The sequence below is a fragment of the Meleagris gallopavo genome, chromosome 14 (assembly GCF_000146605.3).
Source record: "Meleagris gallopavo isolate NT-WF06-2002-E0010 breed Aviagen turkey brand Nicholas breeding stock chromosome 14, Turkey_5.1, whole genome shotgun sequence".
Lineage (NCBI taxonomy): Eukaryota > Metazoa > Chordata > Aves > Galliformes > Phasianidae > Meleagris > Meleagris gallopavo.
Genome location: NC_015024.2, coordinates 19223207 through 19233964, shown reverse-complemented (window position 1 = coordinate 19233964; position 10758 = coordinate 19223207). Strand labels below are relative to the sequence as shown.

Here is a 10758-nt window from a genome sequence, read left to right as displayed (position 1 = left end):
GGTGCGCGCACCCACGGCCGTGCTTCTTTTGGGGCAAAAGTTTGCTGTTGTCGTGATTTGTTACCGAGTGAACGAAAATGTTAAGGCCAGGTAAAGACGTCTGTTTTCCTTTTCACTAAGGATGTATAATGCTTTGGAGGGTTCGGGGGGAAGAGAGGAAAAAAGAGCTGTTTTAACACTGCATTTTTCCTGCCCTCTGGGAAGGATGCATAACTCAGCTCCATCAAAGATCGTAAAAACATCTGTTTGATTTCAAAAGCAAGATCGAGTGTTTGGGCTGGGGCTTCCCTGAGCAATGCCAGTGGCAACGAGAAAGGTTTCCCATGGTAACCAAAGTGTTTAGTGTGGCATCTCCATGCTGCGTTAAAATATGTAGTCTTAATGCACTGGTTCATGGACCGGCCCTGTCAAAGTTGGATAGTTTTTTCCCTGGTGGCAAACTACAAGCTGCCAGGGAATCTGGTAGCTGTCCTGTCTTCTGAGTTTGTACTGCTAAGACTCAGTCTCCAAGTCCTGGCATGATCATGGCTCTCCAAGAAGCCAGAAGCAGTCAGGAATCCCATTCACTGAGCAGGAGGCACTCGTGGGTCTCCCTGGCCGTGGCTGAAGCTCAGCGCCTGCAGCCAGAGCTCAGCACCACACCGGGCTGCGATGGCTCCATCAGATGGGCTCAGTTTTAAGTGAACCTCTGTGGCAGAGACAGCCAGTTCCCCTCCGTGCTCCTGCATGGTCAGGCAGAAACTGTATTTTTCTAACTATTATTTAATAAGGAAAATAACTCCAAAGTACGAACGTTTACCGTATCAGGTGAGGTATTCAAACAGCTCATTCCCAAGAGATTCAGCAATGAAATGAGGATTCTCTCCTTCTCTGGAACTGTCCCATGCTGCTGCCCTGAGGTGTGCTCCTGCCTGCTTCCCACCAAGTGCTTTGTGGGCTGAGGATGACCTGGAGGATGGAGGCAGTGTGTTGGCGAGGTCTGTTCTGGGAGGGTTGACAGTCAGGTGTGTGCATTTGGAGGAGCATGCTGGAAAGTGCTGAGCCTCCAGACCTGTAGAAGCCAGCAGATATCTGCTGTGCACAGCTCTGCAGTAAGGTCAGGCTGCAAGGAAACTTGTTTACATGGAGACAGCAGCAGGGCTGGTGGGCAGGGAAAGTGGGCTCTGGTCCTCACAGCACTGGTGTGGCACTGCTGTCCCTGAGCAGTCACATCACCGGATGCCCATGTCTCCTGATGTGAGGAACACTCCCGTATTTGTTACTCTTACTCAGAAGCCTAGCTCACATAGAATGGAAGATTACACTTGTAAAGCTACTTTGAGAGCCTTTGAAGTCGAGTATGGCAGGGTGTAAATGAAGCATACTATTAATATTTGTTCACGCCTAATATTTCTATACTTTCTTCTTATTTGAAGTGTATTCCTCTAAAAGTGCTGAACAAGCCTTCTAGAAGCCTTCCTACTGAGCACAGGGACAGCCTTTTACTTGTTTTGCCTTTTTTTTTCTTTTACTTTTCCTTACCCGTTAGAACTGCCAGCAATTTAACAAGCTGTTTTCATTTTCAAGGTCTAGAGTGGCAGTGTCGGAAGTTGTAGTGTTGTGTTTCTTCATGGTGCAAAAATGTAAAATCAGTTTCCACCTTGAAAACAAGGAGATACTCTGATACATTTTGTGTTCCAGCCCTGGGAATGCAGTAGGGAAACGTTCTGAAGCACATTGGTCTGGTGGTGCAGAGGCACGTCCCGCTGCCTTCCCATTGTGAGCGCTGCTTTTCCACCCATGAGTGGGTTCCCAGCTTTTCCTTTGCGCGTTACTGGTAGGTGCTGCACTGTTATCGGAATTGTGGTTTGTTAGCTCTTCCTGCAGTCTGGGTGGTTGGGTTTTAAGCTCCTTCTGGAAAAAAGAAAAAAAAAAATCGAATGATGGTCTGATTAATTCTGAATAGGCATTGGACTGAAGTAGCTGGTTGGTACAAATAGGAGAATGGCTGTTAGGCATAATGGTGTGTGAAAGGAAAATGATTGCCCCCCTGTGTGCAGTTCTGTCTAATTGAATGCTCCTCTCCTGCAGCACCCCGCCCTCTGCAGCCGATGGGTGCTGCGGTGGCACAGCAGGGCTCTGTCCTGGGCTCTCAGGGAGCACCACCAAAAGGTCAGCGAGAGGTGAAGGGCAGCAGCAGCTCCATGGAAGGAGAGTGCCTCAGGGAAGGGTCTGGTTTGATTGCGTTCCCGCTGTGCCAAGAGTGAGTGGGTGAGCTCTGGGATTGCTTTCCCACAACAGAAATAGCTTTCTGTGATGAAGTTTGTATCAAATAGTGGACTGCTCTCTAACACGAGGCTTCAGGGAGCCCCGTGTGAAGGCATGGCTGCTGCAAGGCTGGGAGCCCGGGTTAGACCGCCTGAGCCCTGGAAGGGAGGAAGAACACAGATGCTCATCAGCGCCTGTCCACATCCCTGCAGCAGCCACTGGCTGTGCCCATGGGTTAGGCCTGGCCTGCTGCACCCCCACATCTCCCTGAGCCCCCTCAGGCAGCGAGAGGAGGCAGAGTGGTGCTCGTTGGGGTTAGATGTGCTACCCGGGGATCTGCATCTCTCCTGGGAAATGTTTTGGACTCTGCAACTCCAAAAAGGCTGAAAATGCTGTTTGTTTTCTGTGCTGAAGAACTCGAGCATGGCGGCATAGGATTACAACGTGTTTCTGTGCTAATCCTCGAGTTTCTGGCTCTGTGGCTTTGTGTCAGATCCTGCGTGCTCATAGAGCACAGTGTTCTGTGGTGCACTGATGAGATGCCATCAGTGAGCTTTGCTGTGAGGGGTGGTTAAATAAAACCAGCTCCTTGGCAGGCTGTACAAACCCGGTGCCTGTGTGCTCAGGCAGAGGAGAGCGGTCTGAAGCCCCAAAAAAAAGCTCAGATTCACATGGGAATATGACAAAGCATCCACTGCGTCCAAACGCTGCGGTGCCTCCGTGGGACTGGGTTTTATAGGAGCTGAGTCACTTTGAAGTGCTGGTTTATACTAATTTAGAAATTCCAAACATGAAAATAAATGTGATTTAACCTTCCATTTACTCACAGAAAACTGGAGGGTTACCCACAGAGAGGAAACTGGAAATTTGCACTTAATTTTTGCATTAGGAATAAGGAGGAGCTCCTGCAGCACAATGGGACGCAGAAGGTTGCTGCACGTGGAGGTGCTGCGATCGCCTGCGTGGAGCACAGTGTCACACAGCACTGCAGTGCAATGCTGTGATCTCTGTCTGCTGCTGATGCCCCAAGAGCAGTCAGCCCCCACCTACCCCCATTTCCATCCCAGCCTCCCTGGCCCGGGCAGCAGCAGCTGAAGGGACCTCTGGTGCGCCTCTGGAGGTTTGGGCCGGAGCAAAACCTCACGTAGATTTGTGCAGCTTTACAGGATGTCAAACTCAGACCTGGGCTGGGGAGGTGAGTGGGGCACCTGTGGGTGTGGACGGCACTATGAAATCACCTCGCCTCACCTCCTAACTCCTGGTGGGCATCTATTTAGACCTGTAGGCAGCAGCTCTGTAATGTTCCAGTCTGACAGCCTCTGCCAGCAAGTCACTGGAAATATAGTAAGGCTGAGACCCCAGCTGTGGTAATTTATTGCAAACACAGGGCAGGCTGGAACCTGTGGTGGTTGGAAGAAATCAATTAGAAGCACCTGAGTGCTGCCTCACACTACCTACAGCAGTGCAGCTTGGCCCCATGGGCTCGCACTTGTGGCCACCCAGCAGCAGGGCTGTGTGTGCATGGCTGGCCCTTGGCATGCGCTCACAGCACCATGTGATGGATGGCATTAAAGCTCCCAGCTGCTGTCTGAAGGACAGGGTGTGATGGGGGTGACCTGGCCCAAGCATTTCCTGGAGGGCTTTGCTTTTATTTTTATTGCTGGATTGGTAAAGAAAAGGTTGCAGTCCTTGTTTTCCTTTCAAATGGGAATGTAACATCTTGTAGTAAGTGGGGGAGGTGGTAGACTGACAGCGGTGATCTCCTACTTTGGAAAGAGTGGCAGAATTTATTTCTGAGTGGAAGAGTCCCTCTGGATCGCACACCTGGGCAGCAGTTCTGCTGGATGCTGTGTGCCAAGAGTGCCTGCATTGAACCAAGCTGGGAAGAGCCCATGCAAGTATGCTGTGCTGATAGATGTGACCAGCCAGTCCCAAAGCTGTGGTGGTTGTGCCTCATGGCCTGCCGAACGTCAGCAGGGCTTGTCCACATAGGGAGCACATGGAGGCTCCTGGATAAAAGCCCCTCCAGCCCTCCGGTTTTCATCCCACTGTTTGCTGGCCATCGCCAGCATTTAATGGTCTGAGAGCTGCTGGAGGACAGGAGTCGTCTCTGGTGGATATCCCAGCAACAGCGAGCTGCTGAAACACAGAGTGTGCTAGAAAATAGCTGTGTGCAGAGCTATCACTTTAGGAAGGAGCTGAGAAAAGTTTATAGCACAGTGAGAGAGAGCACTCAGTAAGGAAAGGGAGATGTGGAGGGTGAGGGCCTTTTAATACAGCATAAAATAGCTACCAGAGATGTTGAACCCGTCACCCTTCGGTATTTCTCACAGACCAGGGTTGGGCTGGAAGCAGTGCAGAGGCACCAATGCTATGTGCTGCTGCATGGGATCCTGGGGCTGCAGTGGAGCTGCAGAGCACTGGAGCGAGGGCTGAGGAAAGGCTTCATGCCTTCTGGGGAGGTCAGCACCATGCTGACAGTCCCTGGCATCTCCAAGCTGTGATGCCATGTTCTGAGGTTTGGTACCACGTGAATTGCAAAACGCAGTAGATCCTCCCAAATAGTTTTGGAAGGGTCAGTTTATACAGATGTTGAAAACAAAAGGAAAGAAACGTACAACAGTAGAGAAAGGGAAACTCTTCTGTGCTTTGATTGAAAAAGAGATGTGCACAATTGCTGAATCCAATAGGACAAATTTTGAAATCCTTTTCCTAATTGAAAATAACCTTGCCATAACATAGGCCTTGCAAAGAAGATGGGGATATGAAATCCTGGCAGGCAAAAAAGCATTGTGCTTTCAGAGAGGTGCCTGGAGAAGGCTTTCTGGGTTACGCCAATGCTGTCTCTGCAGCTTGTGTTCAGACCTTAATCCCTTCTCCCTTTCAGTAACCATCCATGCAACTTGTTACTTGGATTTCCTTAGTCCCAAAAATGCGGACAGGAGTGTAAAGGCATGTCTGGGAGAAGCACGTGTCCCTTCTGGCATAGCTATTCTGAGTGGGGGCAACAATGAGTATGGGAGAAGCACCCAGGTTTTACTGAGGATGTGTAAAAGAAGAATGGAATTCTGCTCATTACCTCAGTGCTTAATTGATTTGGTAGAACTAACTAGAATACAGCAAAACATTTACTATAAGCTATTGCTGACTGAAATAGATTTGAACTGACACATGAAAAGGCCGATGGTGTTAGGTAGAAGTTGTTACCCTAATGGATGCTTTTTGCAGCACAGCCGTGCAGCACTGTAGATGTGAAGTGCTGAGTGTGAGCAGCAGCTATAAGGAAAAGTAACCCCTGACGATCGAGCAGCCAAAATGCTCACCCCAGACTCCTTCCTGTGGAAAGGAGCTCGGATATTTTGAAATTGGTTCCTGGAGCCAAAGCCAAGCATAAATGAGAAATACAGCTCGAGTGGTGGAAGGGATCCTCTCCTAAGGAAAGAGCAGCTCATAACATGCAGTCTGAATAAAGCAGATGTCTTATTCCCAGTAATTTTACAAGGACCTTCAGCCATGCTCAGCAGCCGAACGCCCTGGGATGGAGGCAGTATGTGGTGGTTTCTGCTCCAAGTCCCTACAGAACAGGGCAGAGGAGCAGCAGTCCCGGGGGGGAATCTGACAGCCACGCGACCTCCGATGCTCTGGCACTCACTGCTCTGACTGTGAGAGCCCCCCTGGAGCCTGTTGTTCATTAATTCTGCTGCCTGCCCTTTTTGTGGGGATTTGGTTGTTTAATCTGAAGCGCTGTATTTATTGCGGGATGAGGACCAGCGCTGTAAGCATGACTGGTCTTCCTGGTGGCACCATAGAGGTGCAGTTTGCAGCCTTTGTTTCTCTGCTTCTTGCAGTGTGTGGGTCTATGGTGCAGGGGCATGGTGCTGCCTGGGGGGGGCGTGGGGTGAGCTCTGCACAGAGCTGTCATGGTGGGCTGCTGGGGGCCTTGGGGTCGGCCCTCCTCTTGAAACCAGCGGGCGGCAGCTCTGGTGACACTGGCACCTCTTGCTTCTGCTTGTAAGAAACCCTGACTGATTCTTGTGCAGCTGCAGAGCGGGTGTAAAAAGATGAGAAGTCGCAGGAGAATGCTTGTCCATGGTTCTTGTTGCCTGCCTTTCCCTTTCCCTTTGTCACTGTGCCCACCTGGACAAACTCATTATTTGCTCTGCTTCCTTAAGCTGGGGACGCTACTCTGAACTCCACGGTTGTTTCCATCAGGTGAACTCCCCGAGTGATACTGAGGATGTCAGGAGTGGCAGGAAGAAGTCAGGAGTGAGGAGAGGGGAGAAGGAGGAAAATTAAAACATTCCTGTAAACTAAAAGTGAAGATAGGAGGCTAAAAAAAACTGTGAGACATCAGGAGCTGTGCTGGAGCTAAAAGGACACTGGTGTGGGGGTGACATTTGTCTGCTGCAGAGGGCAGGAACTGGGGAACTGATACGGTCATTTTTGTCTGTGCAACAAATTCTACATCTATTCTGCTGGCTGCCGCTAGCTTTGGTACAGTGAATGCTCGTTTGTCAAGGGAATGGTGATTCATGGGGGTTTGACAGAGGGAATCTGTTGATAGCTTTTCATAAGCAATTACTGCAATTCAACAAGCCGTTAACTTTCCCAACTTACGGCTGGAAAGCTCCTGCTGGGAAAGAGCAGCCGGGGCTGGGAGCAGAGCTGGTGGAGCCGAATGTTACCCACACACTGCACGGACACGGCAGCATGAGGGATGTTCCCCACAAAACGTGGGCAAAGCCATCACCGAGCGGGGCTGGTGCTGGGGCCTGCAGTCTCACGGCAGTGCTTTGAGGGCTGGCAGCCCTGTGCCAGTGCAAAAACAGGCACAGGGGTCAGCAGCGGTGTTCCAAGAGCTGCACGTGGCCTCTTGCACACTTCAGACACTTAGGGATAACACCTGGGCAGATGTTACCTGCTGGCAGTGGTGCTGTGCCAGGTATGGCACTGTGGAGTGGGTGGCATCGCACAGAGCACAGCAGTGCTGCTTCCTTGCTCGCAAGACTTGCAGCCTGTATAAACAGTGAAACCAGGCGCAAATTTCATCTGAAGTCTTTTTTAAGGACATCTGTGGTGCTGTGGGGAAGCTGATTGCACAGTGTGTGTGATTCCTGCATTGTGATTAATTTTACGGGTGGAGCTCAGCCCAAGTGCCTCCACTGGTTAGGAGTGCACAGATTTGCTTTATTGCTTTAAAACCATGGTGGGAAGTCACAGGAGCTGATAATGACCGCCTTTGCAGCAGCACCACAATTAGAGACCGCTTACATTTCAAGTGCCTGAACAGTGGAGTCCTCTTCGGAGGATGACATTTTCCTCCAGGCATCCTACAAGCCTGTTTTTGACAGCTCTGGTTGCAACACTCGGGCGGATAAACGCGTGATTGTGTGTACAAACTGCTGGCTGTGCTGAGAGGGCTCTGCAGTGAATAGCTGTGCCTGGGGAGGGGCTCTGGTTGAGCCCAGTGCTGCTGGACACAGACCAGCAGTTGAGATTTCTGTCCTTGCAATGCAGCTGAGAGCTGCACGGCTGCTCACCCTGCCTGTTCTGTGGTCGTGTCCACATTTCTCTCCCTGTTCAACTCTGACTCTGTGCCCTGCTATTTGCTTTGGACATATCCAAATCATTTTCGGTGTTCTGTCTGCAATGTGAGAGATTTCCCTGAGTCATATCTACATGTTCATAAGAGCCCAGTGGTTTATGTTGAGGAAGACGGGAGATAAGGCCAGAGCCTTTTTATCACAGAATGTAATGGCCTGAAAACGTCAGTTGTGTGGAAGCAACTGCCAAATTTTGAGCCTATAAAGACGGTTCTAAGTCCCACAAATCAACAAGTTTGGAGCGGATTATCGGATGCTGGCGGTGTCATTTTCCCAGGACTCCAGGCATGTTGGGAGCCAACGCTTTAATCCACTCTGATGCGGTGCCCGGCGGGGCGGGCGGCTCTGCTGCTGCTGCCGCACTGCGAACCGTTCGGTGGCTCTGCGGTGCAGCGAGGAAGGGTTTTCTGCTGCAAGCAGAAGCTGCAGGGCTTTTTCTGGTTTTCATTCAGAAGTAAACTCCATCTTTGCTTAAGGACTATTTTTAAGGTCACAAAGGCAGGATACAGAAGTCAGTACGTTTCATAGATTTCCTGAGTGCTGCCTCACCACTCCTCTTCCTCCTTCTGTTTCCAGCAGACTTCCTTCCGAAACCGACATCCTGTGAGCCTGCCTCTGGGGTGCAGCACGGGGCTGGGCCTGCTGATGGAAGGCCTGGCACACTGCTGCTTCGGTTGGTACTGGTTTGGGCCTGGGACAAAGGCTGAACTTGCACCGTGAACACAGCCGAGCTCCTGAGCTCTGATGTGATCGGAGATCTTTTATCTCTGTCCCGTTTTGACTTTCTGGCCACACTTGTGTTAATCTGACAGCCCTCGTCTTAGATGTTGCTCCTTGGTTTGCATTGATTTGCAGCAGCTTTGCAGTGTTGTACAAATTCCAAGCATGCCCTCCTTGGCATGGCTCAGCCTGGCCTGGCTGAGTGCTGGCAGCAGCTCACACCCACGTGGCTCCTGCAGGGCATGAGCGTGGCATGGCCGAACGTCTGGGGCGCAGAAGGAGCTGAGTCGTACCTCCCCCGGTACTTCTGTGAGTTACTGAGGATGTCTGCAGCGTCTAGTGGAAAAATAGTGGAAACACTGTAAATACTCATGGGGTTATTTGGAAGTGCAGATGACAGAAAGGTGCTGTCTTGGGAGAAAACTTCTGCTCCTGCTTTCCTTGCTGCAGAGTAGGTTAGGGTGGTTTAAAATGGAGCAAAATTTCACCCATTCTGTATCAAGAATCCTTTCCAGCACAACTTCTAAGTGAAATTTCCCAAGCTGCAGTGTGATTGTCTGGTGCCTGCGTGAGGATGTGACTTGGTCATATCCTGTTTACCCTAAAATGATGGAGCTAAAATATCTCCTTGGTGCTGCAGTTTACAGACAGAAGTGGCATATTGTGTCACCCCACCCGAGAGCCCAAGTGAGGGAAACACCATCTGTCTCCTCCTGTCCTTCAGAAGAACTGATGTCATCAACAGAAAGGTGTTTTGGAGGAAGGATGTCTGTGACCAAAATAATGCTTGGCCTGCTTTACAATAGTTACATCCTGTTTACCACAAAAAACACTTTGCATTTATATTGGGTCTGTAAACGTGATTTATAAACAGGTGGAGGTGACAGATAAGGAACTTTCATTGGCTTCATCCATCTGCACTCAGAGCAGTCCCGCTGTGCCCCATGAGGCTGCTGCGGTGCCACGGCCCAGCAGAAGGAGCCCACGGAGCTTTGGTTTGCAGGTGTTGGTAATGAGTAGCGAAGAGGAGCCGGAAATGTGTTCCCAAGATAAATTGGTAAAACCAAGTGCTTTTCTAAAAGTTTGGCTGTGAGTGAGAGACCATTAAATCAGAAAAATGAATGGCTTGCCATACTCTGTGCAGAGCAGGAAGAGATTGTGTTGCCCAGTTACAGAGAGAAACATATACACTTGGGAATTTGGGCTGCAGTTTTATTTTTTAATGGAATGAAATGTCGTAAAACTGCAAAACACGTTTAGCAGTCGCTTGTGTCTGCCACTTGATCCTTTTGTCTCGCTCCCATTCGCACCAGGCAGCAGCTTTGGGAGCATCCATTCCTGTGGGGCTGAGCGGGGCTGTGCTCGCTGTGCCCCCCAGACCTGCAGCCAGGAGCTGATTAGGGCTGGGGGCTCTGAGGAGAGAGCTGCAGGCAGCATGATTTGATCCCAGGAATTCAGGTACAGGACTGGTGAGCTCAGCCCAGGAAGGAAGGGATGTGCCAAACGGGACACTCATCAGCTTCTGTCTGATAGAAGCATGCAGTCCAGTATCCTTGCATTTGTTCTGCCTCAGTGACGCTCCTGGTTACTGTTCTGGGTGGGATATCCACAGCGTGGCTGATTTCAGCAGGGCATGAAAAATGTGTGGCACTGGGCTGCAGGCTGAGCTCCATCAGCACAGAGCTCCATCGGCGCGGCCTGGCGTGGTGTGGTGTGTGTGCCTCTCGCAGGCAGGGCTGTGGTTGCCACTGCTCCTTGGCTGGCATCCTGCACATACTCACACTTGTTGGCCCTTAGCTGTGTGCCAGCACCTGCGAGGGTGACAGCTCAATTGCAGCTTTTGAGATGAGCCTGAAACGATGCTGCAGCTGATGTGGCAATGGTTCTCTCTGTGCCTGTCGCTGAGCGGCGCCGGCTGTCCCCACGGTGCTTCTTCACAGCTGCTGGGGGAGCGACAGCAGGTAGATGGTTGGCAGCCAGACTGCCGTGGTATTCAGGCGCTGCTGAATCCATTCACGTCGTCTGAGCAGAAATCGTAAGGATAATCTCAGAGGACTCGGGGTGAGAGCAGTCATAAATCTTGGGTACATCTTGAAGGGGAAGGAGAAATACGAAGCGTCGGTCTGGTTGGTAAATGCTGCTGTCATGCAGCAGCGGCGCTAATTAATTTAGCACAGGGTGGTTGGGT

General features: G+C 50.8%; 1 protein-coding gene across 1 annotated transcript in view; it reads left to right on the top strand.

The window, feature by feature from the left end:
* PLXND1 (plexin D1) overlaps positions 1 to 10758 on the top strand; it is a gene marked incomplete at its 5' end in the record, with an annotated part of 64013 nt that overhangs the window by 559 nt on the left and 52696 nt on the right.